General features: G+C 49.1%; 1 protein-coding gene and 1 long non-coding RNA gene across 3 annotated transcripts in view; one reads left to right on the forward strand and one right to left on the reverse strand.

Moving 5' to 3' along the window:
* Positions 1-1,121: 1,121 nt before the first annotated feature.
* On the reverse strand, positions 1,122-12,143 carry LOC106031790 (uncharacterized). The gene is made up of 5 exons (XR_001204461.3): positions 12,009-12,143; positions 10,023-10,180; positions 9,709-9,785; positions 8,878-9,005; positions 1,122-2,451 (listed from the first exon to the last, which is right to left on the reverse strand). It is a non-coding gene; the product is annotated as an uncharacterized lncRNA (long non-coding RNA).
* A 289-nt stretch (positions 12,144-12,432) lies between these two features.
* The window catches only part of HRAS (HRas proto-oncogene, GTPase), a 39,871-nt gene continuing 30,181 nt past the window's right edge, over positions 12,433-22,122 (forward strand). The window contains exon 1 of one of the 2 annotated variants that reach the window (XM_048058713.2): positions 12,433-12,570. The gene's annotated coding sequence lies outside the window, so the exon portion shown is untranslated. Of the gene's footprint in view, positions 12,571-13,963; positions 14,330-22,122 lie in introns of those variants that run through there. The other variant, XM_048058712.2, reaches the window with a different exon arrangement.

Raw genomic sequence — 22,122 nt, forward strand, 5'->3', positions numbered from 1 at the left:
AGGTGTCAATTTATATTCACTTCCCATCAGTGTAAGTGACAACATATGGTGTGAAGCGGTGGAGAAATTGAGCCTTTTAAAAAAATTAATCAGTGCAAAGCACCAGTTTGCATGCAATTACACCACCAGTTTGCATGCAGTTTGTACAGTTCAAAGCTTACTCTGCATGCAACTCATGTACACCAAGGCTTTCAGCCATCACTCCAAAAGCACCGCAGCAAGCCACACTAAGACAAGAGCTCTGACAAAAGTCCTTCACAAATCCCTGTCCTACAGGGAAGGAAGTCAGCTGTCAGGGACACAGTCTGCAGTGATGTAGGGAGGAAGTCAGCAGGTAGATGAGGGGTCAGACATTCCTGCTGTTTGGGCTGGAACAACCCCCTGTATCTACCTATGTAATCCTAGGCCCAGCACCAATATCTGCGAGGACACGGCTCCCTGTCCTAACAAAGAGCCAAAGTGCTTCTTTTGTCTTAAGTGCCTTGCCTGTTCCCAGTGCTCCCTGGGGTATTTCAGCTCCATGGTCTGCTAGACGATTCGTACTTGCTTCTGGCTCAGCATCAGTGAATGAGTTGAACAAAGCCAAAAATGGCTGGGCTTCTTATCTGCTATGTCAAAGGAACCCTTGACCCTACATAACTGCTTCTGCTTTTTAATCTGTAGCATACAGCCTGGATGTGAGTCCAGCAAAAGTTTCACAGGAATGAAGTGATGCAACCCATCGCCATCTCATGCTGGGATTTTTCCCTAGAATTTAAGAGGCTGAGGTTCCCTCTCTCATGGAAAGTCTTTTTGGAAAGCCTTGGGATTCACGTGTATTTGGGTCACTGCCTTGTGTAACTTCCTTGTCAATGCTAGCTACTAGAAAGAATCCTATCCTCATAAATAGGGAAGGATGTTTCCTCGATGTAAAAATTACAGGAGAAGCCTGAATTCCAAATATCCTCCTTATAGCCCTCGCTCTGATTTTGCATAATGCATGCTTAGTAAAAGGACTCTGTATGTTGTTATTCCAGCAGCCAGGTTGGATTAGTGATGAGAGAAGATGGACTATTGGTATGTTCCTGTACTTTTGATGTGCTGTCAGTAAAATGTATTTCTGTTAAGTAACTCAGCACGCTGGGTGAGACCAGGACAATTGCTCTGGTGGCATTTCAGAGGATTGAGAACCCTAAAACATGTCTCAGTCCATGCAAATCTCACATCTACCTCAAACTCTTCACCTGACAGTTTGTTTTCAGGGCTGGATCTGTCAGCAGCCCCACTGGCCCCACTGGACGTGGCATGTTGCTTGCTATGGGGGCCTCCAGCCATACTTACAGGGCAGCTCTCTACCTGTGAACCCTGCAATTTATCACTATGTGATTACTCTTCTGGCTAAACACTCCATCCCAGCATCTTCTCTTCTTGAAACAGCAAAGAAGAGACCCTCAGGTAAACCCTTGCAGTGTGGTTTAGTGCCTGGGCTGAGTGCTGTGTATTTGGCTGCTCAAATCCCTTCAGCAGAAGACAGAAATACAGAATGGGAAGCAGCTCATGACTGCAAACTACTGTTAACTCTAGGGGTCATGACCCTCCTGCAATATCGTGTCTCATCTCTACTCACTTCCTGCGGTCCAAGCAAAGAACTTACATTTCCAGACTTGCTCAACACTGTTAGCAGTGGAGATGGACCTTTGACAACCTCCGTTCTGATTTGGATCTGAACTTTTGGAAAGCTTAAAGGGGGCAAAACAGTGCTGTTGACCCCTTCTAATATGCTGAGACTTGACTCATTTCAACTTTCTGCCATATTCTGAGATGAGCTGAAGTTCGTGCCTTTCAGTAGCATTATACCAAAACAAGAGTTTAACATGTAAGTGGAATTCAGTTCCTCTCTGGCAGCAACTAATCTGCATACAGTGTTTGGCTCTTGCAATTTTGTAGTACAGGCTACTGTAGACAGACACATCTAAAATACTACCGAGCTGGGTGCTGAAATGTGTTCACCCCCTAACAACTCTTAACATGTCACCACTGCCCAAACCTGTCCTCTGAGCACACACACAAACCTATACGGTCACTCCCTGTGCCATGTGGTGGATGAGATATCACTGGGACATTCATTAACAGGCCATTCACAGTAATGTTGTGTACCAAACAGTGGCAGCTGGCTAATTTCGAAGTTATCAGTTGATTACTCCCCGTAGTAGCAAGTCAGGGTACCAGTTAAACTGGTGTTAAGAATACATTTCCTCCAAAGTCAGCGGAAACACAGGTGTGCGGCAGTCAGCTGTGCTCAGTGCTTACCAGCCAGCTCCTGGTTTGTGGAAGGCAGATTCTGAAGGTGCAGTTCACAAGTTTCTTTTCCAGAGAGCTGAGCAGCTGGAATTACACTGTTGGGCATGTGGCATCTTTTTCTCCTTTGAGCTATCTGCCTCACAACACGTCCAGCCCTCGGTAACCTAGAGACTGAAATATAAAGATGGGGGAAATAAATAAATAAATAGGTAAACAAACAAACAAATAATCAAAGAATGGGTGTGGTTCAAAACCTGTAGAAATCAATGGAAGTTTCAGATCACACCCACCGCCTAGCCTAAAAAGAGGTGCCAAACTAACTTGAAGCTATTGGGCTTTCCAAAACTCCCACCTCCACAAAGAACATGTTTCTAGAGTGTTGTGTTTCCAGACAACTATTGGGTCTTGTTGCAGCAGCATGCTTGGCTGTATCAAGAGTGAAAATTGAAGTGAAATTGATTGTTGACTGTGCGCAATGAAAAAAGGATCATAAAGTGTACAGTGAAAAATCCTGTTTGTCACAGAGTCAACTTCCCAGCAAGGGCAGGAATCTCGTATCACACAACACACCTTCTTGTTTGTGATCGTACGCTTGAATCACTTCCTCATCATTTATACAGCAGCTATCTAGGAAATACGTTCAGGGAGTATCCTAGTACTTGCAAGCACGACTTTCTGATACGACGTTTTTTTGTTAGGCAAACATCTTTGCTGCTTAGAAACAGAGGTCCCTGTGACCACCCTACCCTGCTGATAAGTCAGGAAGCCTTCCTGCTGCGTGGCGTGGGGCATGGCCAGGTCCTGGCCAGGAGAGGACCAGGGCTGCTTATTCCACAACACTCCCCATGGGTGAAATGGCCCCTCCCTAGAGCCCGACATGGGAGCCGAAGGGATTTGGTGCCTGGGGACTCAGATGGCTGAGTAAGATAGACAGGAACTAATGAAAAAGCTCTGTCTGAGAGATAAAGAAGAGAGAATAAGTAAAAAGCAGGAATTAATCTGAAGAATATTTCAACCATGGCCATTGAAATGCCACAGATAAGGAAAGATCTTGGAGTAGGAAAAGTCTCCAGCTTGGGCATAGCAATAGCTGAGTACCTTTCAACCAGGAAACTCTTAACATTGTTTATGCAGGAGCTTTATATCATCTTCCCTGCTGGAACACAGTATCTGCTTAAGCCTGACATTTTGAAATACTTCTGCCACATGGACACAGGCGGGTGGTTCGGTAGAAACACGCAGACCTCAGCTTGGCCCTCAGATCGCAGAACGGCGTGTGAAATCAACAGCTATGAGATGCTTCTGGGAGAAGCATGCCAGCCAGCGGGCAGATCTGCTTGCACAGTCACTGCACCTGGCACAGCAGCTTATGTTACCCTCCAGACTCTCTACAGATATCACCCCATCTACGGATGGAGCTGTTCAAGGGTCCGGGGCGGCCCCACGGAGCAATAGGCTCGGGATGGAGCATGCTGATCGCTGCTACACCAAAGCCAGATGAATGAGGTTTACTGACAGGGCTGGAGTTTGTTTTCCTGCTCTCAGAACGAGGTGCGATTTCTGTGTCATCAGCTGGATCACTAACAGCAGCAGGCTGCAGATCAAATCCCTTTCTTTGACTGACACGAAGGGAATAAGGAGCACCAAGTGATTTTTTGCTGAGCCTAAAGCTGAGCTCCCCTGCGCTGGGTTGCAGCATGCAGACGGCGGGGAGTGGGAAGGCACACACCGTCAGCGCACGGACAGAAAGCTCTCTGCTCTCCAAGCCTGGCACCCTGCCCAAGCCCTACGCTTGCTTAAAATGCAGTCTGTAAGGGTTTGTCTTGAGACAATTTGATGGATACTGTGTGGGTGCTGGGGGCAGGCGAAGCCAAGAAAATGAGGGATCTGTCTGTCAGCTGATCTATTCCCTCAGATTTTTAATGCAAACCCTTCATTTCTGTAAATATACTCTGCATGCTGCTATAGATAGGATATGATTATTGGTGTGATGCCGTGAGAAAAAGGTGCCATACGTGAACCAAAACTGAAGAGTTTTCATTTGTGGACCACATTTCTTATAGGTGGTGATAACATCCGTGTGATAAATTCATTTATTTCTGTAAACAGGTAATATATTACACATCAAAAAAGTAATCCACGTTTATCCCATTCTTTGACCTTCCCTGCAATATGCCTATTGGGTCTTCTCTGTTTGGACTGCTTTTAACTTTACAAAGTGCCTTAAACTCCCTGAATTTTGATCATCACAAGCCAACAACTGCACTTCTTAAAGTGAACTATCCATATCAATAAAAACTCAACACTTGCCTTTTCTGCAAATCAGATTTCAACAGCACTCCTCTCCTCTTCCCCCTTGACTGGCTCTGCCTGAAAAATATGCAGGACCATTTGCCAGGGTTAATTTTTAATAGTGTCCTCACTGCTGCAGTGAATTAAGTCATTTATTTCCCAGCGAGCAGCATGCTAACACACTGGGCAATAACAAACGCTGAAGAAGGTGACTCGGGAATAAGCAGCCGGGCAGAGCTTTACATTTCCACCTGCCTGATGGCTCAGCATAAAGGGCAGAGCGCTGTGTTTTGGTTTACTGTACACTGAGTCTTCATTCGAGGGACTTCTGGATCGAAGCCACAAGGCCAGCTAGGTTTATTTACTCCGTAGTCATGTGTATACATACATATATAAACAGAGTCACAGCAGGCTGTGTGGCCAGCCCTCCCCTCTGCCTGGGCACTCGTCTCCTCTAACTCAGCGGGTTAATATTCCTCCTAGGTGGTCACTCCTGCAGGGGGAACGCGTCAGCCCGGGCAGTTTGGCCCTAAATACGCTTTGTGATCTCCGGCGGCCTGGAGCTCAGCCTACCCACCTGTAAAACAGGTTTAATGGTTGTCAGATTTTCTCTAGAAATGCTAGAAGGATTACTTCATGTCTGAGAACTTTAAATGAGAGCTGCTCAGTGATAGAGAGCACTTTAAAAGAGCGACTGGAAAACAGGGCTAGAGCAGGCTGGCAGCCCTGTGAGCATGTGATGACCACAGAAGGAGCGCTGTTCTCGTCTCATAACCCCAGATCCTCAAAAAGGCTGGGATGCAGATGATTCAGAAACAAGGGGAGAAAGGGCTTTTGAATTACTTATTAGGTAGGATTTATGTTGATTTTACTGTCCTGGGACGTACAAGTTTGGGATGTAGAATCTCTTTTGCCATCTCTTCTGGGTGAAATGCGGTGGTAATATAGGGTCCTCTCCCCCATGCACCTACCAGTTGTTGTGTTTTTGTGTCCACAGAGTAGTCCAAAGGCCACTAAAGAATCTTCCCCACGGCCTGCAGTAAGCTTTGGATCAGACCTCAGTGATCAACAAGAATGTGCTGCTCAGCATGCTGTAACAAGTTCACCGGCACGTGCTGATCACTGCAGGAGAGCTGTTATACGAATGCTCCTCCTAGAAACGAGGAAGGTCTTGACTAAGGAGGCAGCACCTTCCCACTTAGTTCTCACCCCCCACGTGGTGCCTGAAATGTACCAGTGCCCTTAAATTTGGGAACAGAGCAGACCTGAATCCATTGCTTCCTCTCTGCGATATCACAGGGAAGCTAGAGAGAGAGTATTGCATTACTCTTAATTCACTTTGTGATCGTGTAAGTCTCCCAAATCCCAATGCCAGTAAGCTCTGATGATTAAACAGCTTACTGAAAGGAAAATATAGCTAACACTTTCTACCCTTATCAAAGTGTATTGCTAATGAGGGCTGGGAAATCCCTCAGTGTTAATACAACATCTGTAGATTAATGTTAGCTTACTCATGTTTTCGTAGTCAATGGCTAAAATTCAGTCAATCACTTGGATTCACACATTTCTAATTGGTGTTACAGCACATCAGTCTCAGTATTTTCCCAGCTTAAGCACATTGACTGGAAGTAGAAAAGGCAATGCCAAGAGTCTGAGGCCAAAGAAGAAATGTGCTACATGTTGATTAGGACATCTTGACTTAGGAATCTTACAGAAGGTCTGACTTCAAAAACGTTTAGCTCACAGGGAGCAGTATAACTCGGGTTCTCTACCTGTGATGGCAAGTGGCTGCTCTGCAGGAAAGTCTACCTTTGCTGTAAGTAAGGTGGAGGCTGAGGCCAGTGCAGATTTTAGGTAATCACTGAAGAGGATGAAGGGGCAGAAGGAAATGCCCCACAAGAGCCTCAGAAAGAGGCTGCCATGGTGGCAAACAGCTTTTTGCAATGGAAAAGGATCAGATGAGCAACGCCAGCTTTTACAAAAGCTGAGTATAGCAAGAGCATCAAGCATGGAGGTTCGAGAGCACCAAAAAGCAGAGATGGTGGAAAGGCCGGACTCCATCCTCCTGTCCAGTCTATAGGGTGGCTACATTTTATGTGAGTATTGCTTTGCATCAGCTTTACTCGCTCACAAAGGTGGGAACAGAGGTTCAGGGATCCTTATGGAAGGAAAAACATACTTTAAGGAAAGATGTGACAGTAAAGAAAAGGGTCAGCAGCTTGACTCTCATTATGTGAAGGAGGGACATGATGCGTGGCAGGGACAAAGACAGTGTGCAGCCAGCATATTAAAAAGCAATCAAAGGAAAAGAAACCAGTAGTTTAACTGGATAAACACAAATGTCTTTAATTCTATCTAGTTTTACCACGTGTGCATACTTGAATCACGCAGCGCAACATTGCTTTGAAATTTCTGCGAGAAACAGATGTAGTTAACAATTGTTCCCCACCATTGAAGGGAAATCAGCATTAGTTGACAAAGGAGTAAGAAGACTTTTTCAAAAAGAATGAGAATGTCTTGTCCAGGAGTGCATGTGGGATGGTCTCAGACTTAAGCAGATGAACTACACAAAGATAAATCTGTTGCACATCAGTGAATACAGAAATGACAGAGAGAGCAAGACATCCCTTAGCAACTCATCTGGTTTCCATGCCTGGAAATCTGGCTCCTGCCAGCAAAAGTGACATAGATGACCCAGAGCATGGGAAGTGATCCGAACTGTCCCATAAAGAAACTGCTGGTGTGCCAGTGTTCAAACTCTTCCATAGGGTTTGAAAATGAAAATCACAAGGGGCGTAAATATTGCAAGAGCTTGTTAGAAAAAAAAAAAAAAAAGAAAAGAAAAAGAAAAAAAGAAGTAGGGTTTTCTGCTTCCAGAGACCTGAGCTGCTGCTGTGTGAAGATGAGGGCAAAAACCTCCCTCAGAGTACAGTGATCTGAGGATCAGACTCCAAGAGAATGATTGACGTTCAGCTCATGCTGACAGCTAACAAAAGCTCTTGCACACGTGCCAGCAAACCGCTGCCAGGAAAGTCAGCATGGCTCCTAACTTGCAGATTTCTCCATTAGCAGACCTCGTACCCTATTTGACCTTTGCTGATCTACCCTGGCAGTCTTGGCAGAGAGGCCCGGGGTTGCGTGGAAGTGGACACAGGACACTTATCAGCCCTGGTCCCTCTTGGTCAGGCGGGGACATCTCACGGAGGAATCTGTGTCATTTCTAAGTAACTCAGGCTCTCGACATTGTGCAATCAGCTATAACCCAAGCAAAAAAGCATAAAAAGTCAAAAAGTCAACATTTGCTAGGGACTTAAGCACCCACAGAAACAAACGGGACGCTTTCTGTAGGGGGCAGTGTGTTTCACATCAGGCTGCAACTGGTAGAGAGCACCACTACTTCTAAATACAGCCTCTGACCTATACAGATCTGACTTACAGCCCGTCTCTCCCCATCGCCAGCATAATTTGAAGTCCAGACACACCACTGTCCTCCCAGGTGAGGGCTTCACATTAGTAACTACTACCTATCGTGTGTAGGGAGATAGAATTGTTCATTCCTACTGTGTCTCTACAAGGAGACTGGCCCATTAAAAGTGATCAGTCTTTGAATTACGCCCATTTTTACGTATTTTTGTTTGTTTGTTTGTTTTAAATAGAAAAAAGGCATCAGCAGTTGTTTGCATTCTTAAACTGTGGAACACACCTTCCACGTCCAAGCTCTGATTACAAAGCCTTTCCCTTCTGCGATTCTAGAGCATCTCATGTCTGTGAGTTTCTATTTTCAGTTTATAATTGATCAAATCCGACTGGTAGCAAAATCCATTTAGTCAATAGGAATCTTTCTCTGAGGGAGCTTGGGTCCTTGGGAGTACCTGGCAAGGCGCTGCCTGAATTCTTTATTTATTTCAAAAAGGAAATCCATGATGAGAAAGTTCATGATGTGGATTAGAATACTCTCTGAGACCAATGATTTTGCTCTGTCCACCCAGAATCTTCCGCAATGTTTCAAATAGTTTGATTAAAAGAAGCTTGAGTATTTTATTTAGTAGAATTTAATCCAACCTTAATGCTGTTATTTTTAGGATTAAAAACAAAGTGTGCCCAGTCACCGGTTGGGTCATCTGAAGCAATGCAATATTTTTGGAGATGGTATGAGAGGAAGGTTTTGCTAATTGATTTGGGTTGATTAATTAATTCAGAGTTTGGTTTTGTTAATTAATTAGTACAGGAAATCTGTCTAGTTCTGCTCAGCGTCTGTCTTAAAAAAAAAAAAAAAAAAAAAGAAGAAAAGAAACCAGGACTCACTGGTCTTCTTTTTCCCTCTGTCTGGTACCTCAGCTGGACTTCTGCTTCCAAGTTTCAGGTGTCTCTGTGCGTCCCAGCCCCTTGGGATGATGGCAGAAGTTCACACTTGTGATATCTTTTGGTGCAATCTGCAGTAAGGATTAGATGACAGACTTCTTCCATTCTCTAGAACACTGTGTTAAATTATAGCGTTGAATAGTTTTAGCATGCTTTTTTTTTTTTTTTTTTTTTGGTAATTAATGACTTTCATTTACCTCCTGGTTTCTTTGTGCTGCAGAAGACTCAGATTTTCCCCATAGTGTTTTTATAGCCAGTCATTCACAGCACAACAATTCATTGTCAGGAGTAAGCTATAGCCTTGCATCCCCATATAGATTTATCTGATACATTAAGCACTTCTCTCAAAGGCTGCTTTCCAAGTCGTCCTATTGTTGGGGCTTGTGATCCAGCACTATTTTCTCTACAACCTCATCAGGAAGTTAGACAAGGATTGTCCAGGAGTTACAACAGTTTTATCTTTAAGTCCCCAGGCAGCTCAGAAGGCTGGCCGCCGTTTCTCATGCTGGACCACTTTACTACTATATCAACAGGCTAAACTTTAACTGCGAGAGAGTGTTTTTAAAATAGAAAGGAAGAGCATATGCTTTATTCTATCACTCGGTTGGAGCTGTGTTGCTTGTAGTTCATAACAGTAGTCTAGGGATTAAGAAACTTTCAGGTTTTCTTTCATTTTTCAAGGCTATCCCCCAGAAGGCATCCTTTCCAGCTCAGGCATAAAGCAAACTTTTTGTGTGTGTTCTAGGCCTACTGAAGGTTTACAAACGAGCCTACCTTAAGTGCGGGATAGCTCCATTGGCTTCCATGAACACTTGCACCTACAGAGCAGTCTGCCCTTCCCTGAAGCATCCCTGTAAAGAGAATGGGTTTGAACATGGACTCTGCGAGCCTATTCCATCCTCTATCCCAGGTAACTCCACAATACTCCCAGATCTGCAAAGGAGAGTTTTCCCATTAAAAACAATCGGGAAAAGATCTCCTGGATCTGCAGCAGAGAGTTTTCCCCTTAAAAGCAATTGGAAAAAGAATGAAGACTGCCAAAGAATGGAAGCCAAATTAATTTCAGTAGAAATAGGTTCATCCCTTACTGGCATCTGCAGAGTTGCATCAGCTTGCTGCGGAAATGGATTAGGCCTTGTATTTCTGAGAATCCAGCTCTGTTTCAATTCTTTTGAACACTTCCTTCTTTCCTTCTGACTGCACTTCAGCTTTGGTCCAAGTATCAAAAAGGCCGTTATATACGGTGCTGCCACATATAACATAAGGTTATATAAATAACTTTACAGTATAAACTTCTACTGACAAGTTCTGTTACCTAGATGATGTGCAGCTCACCAGCGAACAAAAAGGATAAGGTCTCAGCTTCTTCCCTTGCTATAGTAACAAACCACCTTGTAATGATCTTTTTTTTTCCTGTTTCATAAACTGGTTGCCATGACAAGTTACTTGTGTTGCATTGTCAGATACGAAAAGGAAACAATTTGCATTCCCTAGAAAACTTAAAGTTTTAAAACTCTCTCATGTATCAGTTTGCTTTCTGCCATGACATTACTCATCCCCTACGCTCAGGGAGAGACGAGCAAGGAAAACATCCTAGTACAGGAAAAGTACTTGCAGGTTTATTGAGTCTGGTGTATCCGCAGAAGGAATAAATTAAAAAATCATGAAGAGTATGGTGCTGTGGGAAAGCAGACTTCACCAGATTCTCTGTTTTTCTCAGTACGCTCTCAGACAACGATAAGGAGAGCAGAATACTATAGTCTTCCTTGCAAACACTTCAAGAAAGTTTCAATCACACAGAAGAAAATATGCATCCAGGAAAATAGACTAGCTGAATGTAGCAAGAGCTCAAAAGCCACAGAAAGAACCAGGAAGTAGTCTGCATAATTAGAACAAAGCTAGGTGAAGATGTGGATATGGCAAAGTGACAGAAGACACAGGAGAACAACAAAAGCAATTTGACACCACTCATCTACCCTCTGTGCCTGCTGAGAACTGATATACCCTTCAGTTTTTCTTGGTGAAAAATGGTAGAGCTGAGAGCAAAATCTGGGTATATTTAAACAAATATCCTTGTGAAGCTAAAAAAAAGTACTGTTATTTACCTTGCTGGTGATATTTATGATTACAAGAAGAAGTTTTCATGTTTATTTATTTTTTTTAAGGGCAAAAGAGAGGTTAGTTCAACTTGGCAATTACCTGGGTGTTTCTACTAGAAAAGAAAAAAAAAAAACAACAACGTAAAATAGATTAACATCTCCAAACTTTTGGGGATAGCCTTGACCTATAGCTGATGTGCAAGCTCAGTTGTTAACGAAGCTTGCGGCCTAAGTTTGTATGTCACAAACTTGTGTTTGTATGTTTGCATGTCACACTAAGTCCCTTCTTGCAGAGGTTAAAGAGGGAATGACGATTATTTTGGGGGTCATAGCACTTACAAAAATCAGTGATGTGTCTTTCCAGGACTGAATTTAGATTGCTGTTTTAACAAGTTATGCTAATATTGATGGGAAAAGCAAGCCCATGAGATAAGGCCTCCTGCTTGCATGCTATATACAGTTTGGTGAAGATGATCAGGAAAAACTGAAGGCATCAGAATGACAGCAGCTTTTCAACCCCACTGCAGAATCTGTTTTGACAGTATTTCTGTGGCAGTAAGGCTCCTGTGAGATTCTCCCCATCTCCTTTTTATTGCACTGTGTATCAGTAGGCCCAGTATTAGACTAGCCTTCCTTTCCTGTCAAGCAAGGCTTGCAGTGGTTTGTACCTCTGCAGGATTTCTAGAGAGGTCAGTATTTCTCTTTGCCCTCCTCGAAGTTTGCCACAAAGGAAAAAAGAGGGATCTGTCTATAGATCAGGCTATACCCTAAGCAAGTGTAAATCTGTCAGCTTTGCCAAAAGCTGGACTGGTTTGCAGCAACTCAGGGTCTTATCCCAGTATTTTGCCTTTTTATCAAAACCAACAAGAACAACAATAAAACGGGGGGCAGGGAGATATATTAAAGCTGTATCACGCTCTGTGTCTTCACAAGTTTATGTCATCATCCCTATGTGATTGTGTGGTTATGACTCACCGATGGATGATTATGCCTCTGTCTTCCAGCAGTCCGCCAACAAAAAATAGTCCTCAGGTATCTTACATCCTGATGTGATCTGGCATTGAGGAATGAGCAAGAGGCAGTTTCAGTCCCGTCTCCTGGTGTTTCTCGGTTCTTGGAGGTCACTGAGAAGCCCAAGAGGCGTGAAACTGAGGTTCACCCATAGCTGTGTCTATTACACTACCTATTTGGTTTTTGCTCCCCAATCAGTTCTTCTGGGCCACCTAGGTACTGAAAAATACAACCCTGTTTCAGGGTGCTTCAACAAGCAAGATTTCTGCACGCTCCAGTACCCTGCCTGCTCACCAGAAATGGGTAAGACAAGACGAGACAGGTAGGGCAGAGAGGCGGTGCGCTGTGCGTACGTGTGTCTGCCTGTGGAGAAACCCATCACCTTTGTGTTCGCTGCTGCTCCTGCCGTTGGCTTGCTCGGGAGAGATGCCGTGTTCCTGCGAGCTGCGGTCCTTGCTTTCGTGGAGAAGCGAGAGGTTGTTCAGAACCGGGAGGGCTTGTTAGGAGCAAGCAAACAATTCTCAAAGTAAGTCGAAGCTTCATCCTGTTCGTTCGGACCTGTCTGTTTGCGTTCTGGCTTTTAGAAAGTGCTCTGGCAGGTTTGCTTGTGCTGGTGCAACACATGGCTACGAGACCTGAAAAAACCTGCACGACTTCTCAACGGGTATCCTTAGAACTTGCTTAATCTATTCCAGCTATGAGCTCTGCAGGGCATGAGCTTTCTTTTTATTGTGTGTCAACTGTAGTATCTAGAACAATGGTTTCTAGATCAATTTTCAGATTACTAGATACCTTTCTAATGGAAACAATAAATTGTGGTGATGCGGTTGAAAATTACATCAGAGCGAGCGGTGTTTTTCCAGCGCTAGGAACACATGCTTTATTCAGGCATATCCCGCTGTCCTGCCTCAAAGCTCGATCCTTTCTGCATGCTCCCGGGTTGAAAGGTGTTACGGTCCGCTGCTCACCTTCCACAGCAGCAGGGGAATCGCCGTGTCTGGCACAAAGCGTTGGGTAATGTAGGTGTGCTGGGACAGGACAGAAGTGCTGTGTTGGCATAGCTGGAGTCACAGAAGGAAGCCCGTGTCCATCGGCTTTACAAGCTCAGATTTAACCGTGCTGCTTGTGGGACCCAAATAGGGTCGGGCAGGGCTCCTCGCCACACGCAGACGTGAAATCTGAGTATTTTATGTTTGCCTAGCGTGTACCTCAGCTGTCTTTATACCGAACCAACTCATCTACATTTGCTTTTATGACCTGCGTGTATGGCTCCTGGACAATTTTGGAGTTACCGTGTTCCCTAGACATGTCCGGGAGCGATTTAAGTGTCCTGTGAGACGGCGTTAGCCTCCGGGCTACCAGCTAGGGGCCGGTAACAGCCCGGTGGCTCCCCCAGCCCTCACCCGGCGGGCTGCCCGAGCAGACCGGGTGCCGGCAGGCCGCAGGGCGGCTGCCTGTGACCGAGCCCCGATCTCCCCCGGCACCACCACCGCCGGGGCCAAGCCCCGCGGGGGACACCCGACGGCGGCTCCGCGCACCCGGGGACGGGGGCGACGAGGCCGAGGGAAGGGCAACAACGGCTGTGGGGCGCTCGTCCCTCACTGGGGCCTTCGCTGGGCGCCGGGGGGGGCGTCACCCGCAGCCTTCCCCGAGCGATGGCGGGCCCTGAGGAGGGCCGGCGGGCGTCGTGTGCGGCCCCCCCCCCCCCCCCCACCGCCGCCCCGGGGCCGCGCCTCAGGGCGGCCTCACAGCGCCACTCCCAGTCCTCGGCGGGGGGGGCGGGCCGGCAGGGCGTGATTGACAGGCGGCGCAGCCCACGGGGAGGGCGGTGGCGGCGGGGGGAGCCTATCAGAAGCGTCGGGCGGCGGTGAGTGACAGCTGGGCGGGACTTGCGTGTGCGTTGGGAGGGGGGGGGAGCTGGGCGTGTGCCGGGGCGCGCTTCGGCTGGGTTCGGAAGGGTTCGGCCGCGCTCGGCTCCGCTCGGCTGGGTTCGGCTGGGTTCGGCGGGGCTCGGCTCCCCCCGCCCGGCCGCACATTGTCCGGGCGGCGGCGGCGGAGCGCCCCGGCGCCCGGTGCCAATGCGGGGGGGGCGCTGCGCACCGGGGGCGCCTCCACCACCGCGGTGGAAACTTCACCTCGCCGCCGGCCCGACGCACGGCTGAGGGCCCCCCCCCGCCCCGGCTGCCCGGCTTTTGGGGCGTCTTGCGAAGAAAAACGTCGTTATTCCGCCGCAAACTTCCGCTCCGCGCATCCCTCCGTGGCGCGGGGGAGGGGGGGGCGAGCCGGTGAGTGACCGGGAAGGGGGGGCAGGGACCGGCGGGGGGGGGGGTGTACAGGGACCGGGGTGGGGTGTACGGATCTGAGGGGGGGGGTCTGGGCATCGCCCACCGGCGGGGCACAGCCGCAGCCACCTGTTAACGGGGCGGCCGCCCCCGCCCGGTAGCGTTTGTGCCCCCCCCCCCCCCCCCCCCCGCCGTGTGCCGGGGGTTTTGGGGCGTCCCCGTGCCCCCCCCCGGCGGCTCCCCCTGCCCGCCCGGTACCTCCGTGGCCCCGCTCGGCTGGGCGCTGGCAGCCGGGCCCGGCCCCGGGGGGAGCGGGGGGCACCGAGCCGCAGCCCCCCGGTGCCTGCCCGCCCTCCGCCGAGCCCCGGGGGCGGCCCCACAGCGCCACGGGCAGCAGGCGCCGAGCCTCAGGCGTCCTCCGTGCCCCCGGCTCGTCCCCGGAACCCCCTGCCCGTGCCCGTCCCCCTTGCCTGTCCCTCTGTCCCCATCCCTCAAACCCCCCCTTGTCTGTCCCCTTGTCCCCCCTAGACCCCCTTGCCCATCCCTTATCCCCCCTGCCCGTGCCCCCATCCTGTCCCCCTTGCCCATCCCTTGTCCCCCTGCCTGTGGCTGTCCCCATCTCCCTCATCCCCCTCGCCTTTCCCTTATCCCCCCATCCCTGTCCTCCTTGCCTCTCCCATGTCCCCTGTGCCTGTCCCTCAACCCCCTTGCCCGTCCCACTGTCCCCATCTCCCTGTCCCCCTTGTCCCCCCGTCCCTCTTGCCCACCCCTTGACCCCCCACCTGTGCCCATCCTCCCGTCCCCATCCCTCATTCCCCCATCCCCATCTCCCTCGTCCCCCCTGCCCATCCCTCGTCCCCCCTGCCCATCACCCATCTCCCTTGTCCCCCTTGCCTGTCCCCCCGCAATCCCCCTCCGTTGCCCCCCAGCCCCAGGAGGTGCCCCCAGGCACCCACCGGAGCACTGCCCCATGCCGCAGGGCCGCGCGCAGGTGGCGGAGGTGCAGGTACGTGGGGCAAGGTTCCCTGTGCTGCGGGGCCACCAGCACCTCCCTTCCTCCGAGGGACACCTGGCTCGGTAGCGTGCACCCTGGGAGGGTGGCACCCCTGGCGCTCAGCCCACCTGGTTCCTGGATGCGGACGCGTTTTGTGGGGCATGCCCGTAGACAAAAGAGCCGATGAGCAATTGGAGAGCACTGGCGAACTCAGGAGTGATGGTAGAAAGGCTTAAAACAGCGCGAAGGTCGGTGTACGTTAGGCACAGCTGCGCTGCTTAAATGGCCTGAGTTGTGTCTCGTTGACCTGCGGTGCACAGAGTTGCTCCCGGGCAGCCCTGTAAGGTGCAGGATGGGTACAAACCCCCGGGGGGCTTTGTCGTGACTTAGCCCCGCTTGGGTGGCATCAGTGGGTCGTGCATGTTGAAGGAGGAACTGAACAGCACAGAGCCCACGAGGCTTCGTGCCGCCTTAACTGCACAGTTACTGGCGGGTTAGGCTCTTCTGCAAAGTCTGACCCAAACACACCAAATTGCTGAGGAATTGCCTGCCTCAGAGACCAGAGCATCAGCTGTAAGGCTGATGGACGCTGGTTTTCCCTGGTCAGAGCTGCTGGCCTCTCTGTCCTCGCAGAGCTCCCGAGTATTTTGCTTTTACTGCAGGGGACTTGCAGGGGACGATTTTCCCAGGTGTTCGTAACAGAGTCCGTGTGTGTCCCCCCTCCATTAACCCAGCCTCGACAGTCCTTTCTTTCCGCTCCTCCAGCGCCTTCCCAGCGTGATTAATAACACGCGAGCTGCTTCATTTCAGCACCAGGGCGGCTGATGCTGATTGAATTCCCTGCTCGGTCTCCTCGGTGGGCCTGGAGACTGACGGCTGTTTTCTCCGCGAAGGAGCAGGCTCTGGGGTGGGAGCTGTCAGCACGCCTTTTTTTAGTCTTGGTGAAAAAACGAGCGACGAAGCGTGCACGGTCGTACCTTCTATGTTTACATTCGAACGATCCTGTAATTAGCAATAATTAGCTCAGCTTGGGGTATCGCTTATGCGGCAATATTTAAACAAGGCTTGAGACCCGAGGGGCGCTTTTCTGCCTGGCGGAGAGCCCCGGGGAGTTACCCTCGGGGTGGTTCTCTTGTAAATCTGCTGCTCGGCTCCAGGAGGTGGTGAACGTGTGGTGGGAGCAGCATCCCGTGGCCTCCAGGGTGGGGGAGAGAGGAGAGGCACTGGTGCATCGTTTTCCACGTCGCCTTCTCCCAAGTTGCCTCGCCTTTGGGAGAAGCAAAGCTAATTTCCCAAACTTTGCTTCCCACGACGCAGCCACGCAGCACCGATGCCCCTCGCTCTGAATTCACCCTCCTGCTAATTTAGGGTCGGCTCACCCCACGTTTGCAACCCGGACCGAAAACTTCACATTCTTGACTTAAAAGAGCTTTCTGAAGTTGAATACGGGGGAATACTAAACGCAATGAAAACGGAGACAAAAGCTACCCCGTGCAGAGCGATTTTGGGGGGAAGGTTGCGGAAAAAGGGAAGAGGCAGGAGTGCCGGCCAGGCCCCGTCTCGCCTGCCATCTTCCCAGGCACGCTGTGCCACTCTGCTTCTGGCAGCCTAGGAAAGCAAAATGGTTGTGCGCTGAGCACGCTTATCTAATTGTAATTTATTATCAGCTTTCTACATAATAGTTTTGAAGTGTAAGCTTACAACCAGAGCTTGATAGGCAGCAGATAAAAACGTAGAAGATATTCGGTGTTACCTGTATTAATCTAGCAAGTATATTTATGAAACGGTATTTGATCCCCTTTATAGCTGGTTGAAGACCACGAAAGAGTATTAATCAAATAAATTATTTGACAAATATGGATGAGATTAAACAAATGATTTATTTGCTGAGCGCTAGTCAACTGCTCTGCCGTGTCACATTCCTTTTTCTTTTCTTATCTTTCCCTTCCAGTTTCACTCCACTCTTTCATGGTTTCTCTTTCCCTGAACTGTTCTCAGTATTTGTTTCACTTCATTTTTCCTTCCCCTTTCTCCTTTCCCTATAGCGTTTTCACTTCTCTGTCATCATTTTTCTTTCATTCTTTCTCCTGCCTCTCTTTTTTCTGCCTCTCTTTTCATGCTTATTTGGTCTAAATTAACCGTTTTCCCCTTTTTCTCCACCTTGGTGGAGATTTTTACTGAACGCTCTGTAGCCAGCTGAACCAAACCCAGTGTCTGTGTATGAATATGAAGATGTTTGCTCAGTGGTGATGCTCCTCTACCTCTCCCCTGACTTTCTGGCTGCTGTGAGAAGGGTGTTTCTGCAGTTCTGGAGTTTTCTTCCAGCTCTCATTTTTTGCCATTTCTTTTTTCCCCTATGCCTTTTTATTTTTTTTGAAGCGATTTTGACTAAGTATCCCAATATCTTTGTATTCTAAGAGAATGACTAGGACCAAATGGCCGACTTTGCTCTTTGTTTTTATATCTTTATGCGATCTGTTTTCATCTGCTGCCTGACATACCCCCATCACCCCTCCTGGACCTCCTGGTTCCCTGCTCTTGGCATCGTCATTCCTCCCTTTCCTGCCCTCCGAGGTTACGTCCAGGAGGTACCTTTCAGTAGGGCAGAAGGAATTATTAGGGCACTGGAAGTTTTCTTCCTTACTGTTACTTTTCAGAGCCTGAGTGTCAGGTTGGTTGCTTTAGTGGCAGGCAAGAGGCAAGCAGGTTATCGTGCCTGACCAAGCAGGAGAATATTCACCTTAGTGGATCCAGTATTAAAAAATTAAAGTGTCCTAAAACAGAGAATGCTGTTACGGATAAGACTTTTTTTTTTTTTTTGGATGAAATCTACAGAGAATATTCTTGAAAACAATGCGAGGAATAGAAAGCTATGTATTTCAGGGGAGGAAATTTGTCTTGCCTTGGCAGCAAAGCTCAGACAGTCTAGAGGAAAGTGATGGAAGCGTTCAGAGCGAGTGATTTGTCTCCGCTGATGATTGCAGTGGTGGTGCTGCAGCGAATGAGCTAAGGCACGGATGTCACAGTTCTCTGCTTCGGTGCTGGGAGCTGCGTGATGACGCCCTCTCGTACCGGGGAGGAGAGGTCTCTGCTGGAGGTGAGTTACGCCGTGCCTCTGGGTCGCGTGCAATGCCCTGGGTAGCACTCGAGTGCGCTGCGCAGGGAGCAGCCCAGGCAGCCTGCAGTTATGAGGCACGACTGACTGGGGAGGAGGAGGCCAAGAGGAGCTCTCCTGTGCAGTTAATTTGCTGTGGGGAGAGAGGAAAGCTGGTGACGTTTGGTTTAGCATGATAGCTATCCAGAGGAAAACGCTTCGTGATTATCTGTTCGGTTCTCTGTCCTTGCCGCCTGTTTCTTGGTCTCTGACATGAAAACCAGCACTGATTAATGACTCGTTCAGGCAAAGCAAAACTTGAATCACCAACTTCTTGCAGCCGGAATCCAGCTTTACATTTTAGCAGGATGGTCTGTCTCCCTTCAGACGCTTTTTCCGTGATGGCTGCGATACCCCTGCCTTAATGCACGACCTGCCCGCGGCGTCCGTCTGACGGTGAAGTGCAATCCCTGAACACCATCCATCTCGCCAGAGCCGGTGCTGACAGAGGGCTCGGTGGATAAAGTGCAAGGCTGAGGACCCAGGAGTCCTGGCTCCCTCGCTGCTGTTGGCTGAGCTTGTTGCTTTCTCTCCCTGGACCCTCTGCTTCGTTGGGAGTAATGCCGAGCTGGCTGCTGGGGTGCTGGGTGGATCAGTGCAGAATATCCCCTAAAAAAGGGTATGTCCTGGCTGAGGGGTGCTCTGGTAACGCAGAGGCAGCAACAGGATAGGTGCTTGCATAATACAGCACTGGGCACACCTGTAAGTGGGTTTTTCCTTTTGCATAGCTGAGCCCATTACGAATCAGGCTGCTCACATTCTAGTTAAATTCAGGAGCTGATGGAGCTGAATTTAGATGCGTGTGGGAGCAGTAACTTGACAAATGTGAAAAAGAGACATTGCCACAAGTACAGTTCTCTGGGAAGATGCCTGTACATCATCTGCTTGTTTAGCATCCTTGGAGAGCAGCAGACACTAGGGAGGAGCTGTGACCTGTGAAACGAAGAGGAGGATGCTCTGGCAGTGGGAGAAGGTGGTGAGTGAGATCTAAAAAGTCAGGGAGCAGGAGTGAAATGAGAGAAGCCCCTGTGCACGATGCGGTTGTGCACAATGGGGTTGTGCACTTCTCCTGCTTTCCCTTGAGCTGTTCTTCAACACAGCCCTGCAGGAGGAGAGGCGAGGAGTGAAAGAAGAGATCTGTGGAAGAATGCACCCCCAAGCCTGCTGCACGAGGTGGGGTGAGTGCTTTCCTGCCAGTCCAGGCTGAATCAGTGTGGCCAGCCAAGGGTCTCCCTGAGAAAAGCAGGCTCCGGTGAAGAGTCTTCTAAGGAGAATCTCACTGCAAGCACTTACGCCTGAAGCAAGCTGGGATCTTGCTGGGAGGCTTGTTGAAAAGTGAACTCGGTTCATCAGCTGGAGTGTCAGGCAGTCAGGGCTTGCTCCAGTGCCAGTGCTCAGTCTGCTCTGATGCTTCCTTCGCACCGTTTTCAGCCCTTTTGTGGTTTGCATCCAACTCCATTCACAGTCTTCTCCAAACCAAAGAGGAACATGTATAAAATAGGTCTGAATATATGAAATTAGGCTGCAAGTGATTTATTTAGTCGCTTGTCCTTTTCATTACCCAGCTAGCTGCTGCAGCAGCCTCCTGGTGTGGCACTGGCTCGTGTATTTCTGCAGTGGCAGTAGCATGTGTGCTCTTTCTCTGTGTCTGGCTTTGTTAGAGCAAGAAAGAGGTGTCAGAGCGCTTGGTGTTACACAAGGCACTAGAATTCATCTTCCAGAAAAAGAAGGGTGGGCTTGAGAAGACAACCTTTTTGGTGTAAATAGGTAAAGCATGAGTCGCGTGGAGGTAAATGGGACAGACTCCAGCTTAGGTGTGTGCTAATTCTGTAACTAGCTTTTCTCTTGAATCCCCTTGCATCCGCATCTGATCGGGTAGCTCATTTCAGGTACTGTTGGGCTCCTGCCGTGGACAGACAGGCTCTCCTTTGTAGCATGCAGACCCAGTTGGCAAGGTCAATGCAAATGTGTTGTCCAGTGCTGCGTCAGTTCTGCGTTCCCATCCCTGCGATACGGCCGGTGTCAAAGGACCAGAGACTGAAGGTTTCCGGCACCTTGTTAGAGGTGTCTGCAGGTGTGAAAGGCTGAAAATGCCGTCGCTTCATCTCAGCCACTGCTAGTGGTTCCTTGGAGCTGCAGCACGTGCTTTTCTTGGTCGTACCACTGCAGCTCAGCTTTGGCCTCCACGGAAGAGTTTCTTTGAAAGATGCTAGAGGGTGGGAGGGAGTGAAAGGCTTTCTCCCCACAAAGAACCTCAAGAAAGTGGGGTTTTATTCCCTTCTATCATTTTCAAACAAGCCTTTTGTTTTTAAAGATTTTTGGTGTCAGGTCTTCAAACAGATGTGGACGTCCCTTCCATGTACATCTTCGAAGCTGTAAGTGGCATCATGTCTTCAGGAATGAGTTGATACCCTATAGTAAAACTAAGTGTCTTGGCCTGTTGTGGGTTGGAAAAAGAGTGAGAAAACTCGAGTAATTGACAAGAAATGTTGTAGCCCTCTGGATGGGGCGAAGAGGAGGGCTCGATTAAAAACCCGGAGAGCTTTTGGCTCTTGATTTCTGCTTGTAGCAGGTAATTCTGAAATGAGCCATCCCTCTTTTGTCAGCTGCTCTGAGGCACTTTTCATGGAAAGAACAGTGGATCTAAAAAAACAGATGCAGTCAGTTGATGAGGTATTTTAGGATAATAAAACTTCCTGGGGGGTGGGGTGGCGTGGCGGTGGTGGAGGGAAAGGTAGGTTTCTTCGAGAAGCAAAAAACCTTTATGCCTTTTTTTTTTGAACTCGTTTCCCAGGCACCTAATCTAATCTATCCAAAACAATTCTCCTGCAGCCGGGGCTCACATATTTTAAAAAACAGTGTAGAAAGGAATGTATTGTGACAGTTTAATTTGCCACTGAAATACGGTCACCTCTGGGGTAATTCAGAGAAACCGTAGAAGAGCGGATGATAAACCTGCTCAGGAGAGGAGGTGAGTAACGGGAGGCTATTCGGCTGGAATGGCAGGCGGGAATTGCCTGCGGAGAAACATAACTCCTGGAGCTCAGGTTTATCCGCTTGTTCCTTTGGCTCTGTAATGGGGCCGTAGGCTTGGCGCCGCACCGCATCGGGGCACCGAGTCCCCGTGCGCATCGTCGCCTGGCGGCCAGGGAGGTGTTTGTGGAGGTGCTCCAGGGCAGGCGAGGAGAAGACCCTCCGGTCCTCTGGAGATCGGACGGATTCGGAGGGAAAGGTGGAGGATTGCAGCACGTCACGAGCCAGGCTGTGTTCCTGGGAGCTTACGTGGCTGAACGCACACATAAAGGACGAGTCCTTTGGTGTGCCTGCAGATAGAAAATTAAGACTAGCTCTTGCTTCTGGAGATGGATGAAAGGGCTGAGACTGCGCCCGTGCTCCTGAGACCCGTCCTGCCTGCTCGGTATGAGGGGCAGCGTGATCGAGGAGTCGCTCTCTGGGAGAACACAAGCAGCAGGTCCCCGCCTGCTGAGCCTGCAGCACAGCAAGCTCCCCGTTGGCAGAGAGCAGACGTGGAGACAGGATTTCAGAAAGCCAGCCCAGTGGTTCTGCAATATCTGACACAAGCCAGCACTTTAAAAATACACAGTGCTGCTGCTGCTGTCGGGAAACCCTCCAGGCCCTGGTCTTCTG

The sequence above is a fragment of the Anser cygnoides genome, chromosome 5, assembly GCF_040182565.1.
Source record: "Anser cygnoides isolate HZ-2024a breed goose chromosome 5, Taihu_goose_T2T_genome, whole genome shotgun sequence".
NCBI lineage: Eukaryota > Metazoa > Chordata > Aves > Anseriformes > Anatidae > Anser > Anser cygnoides.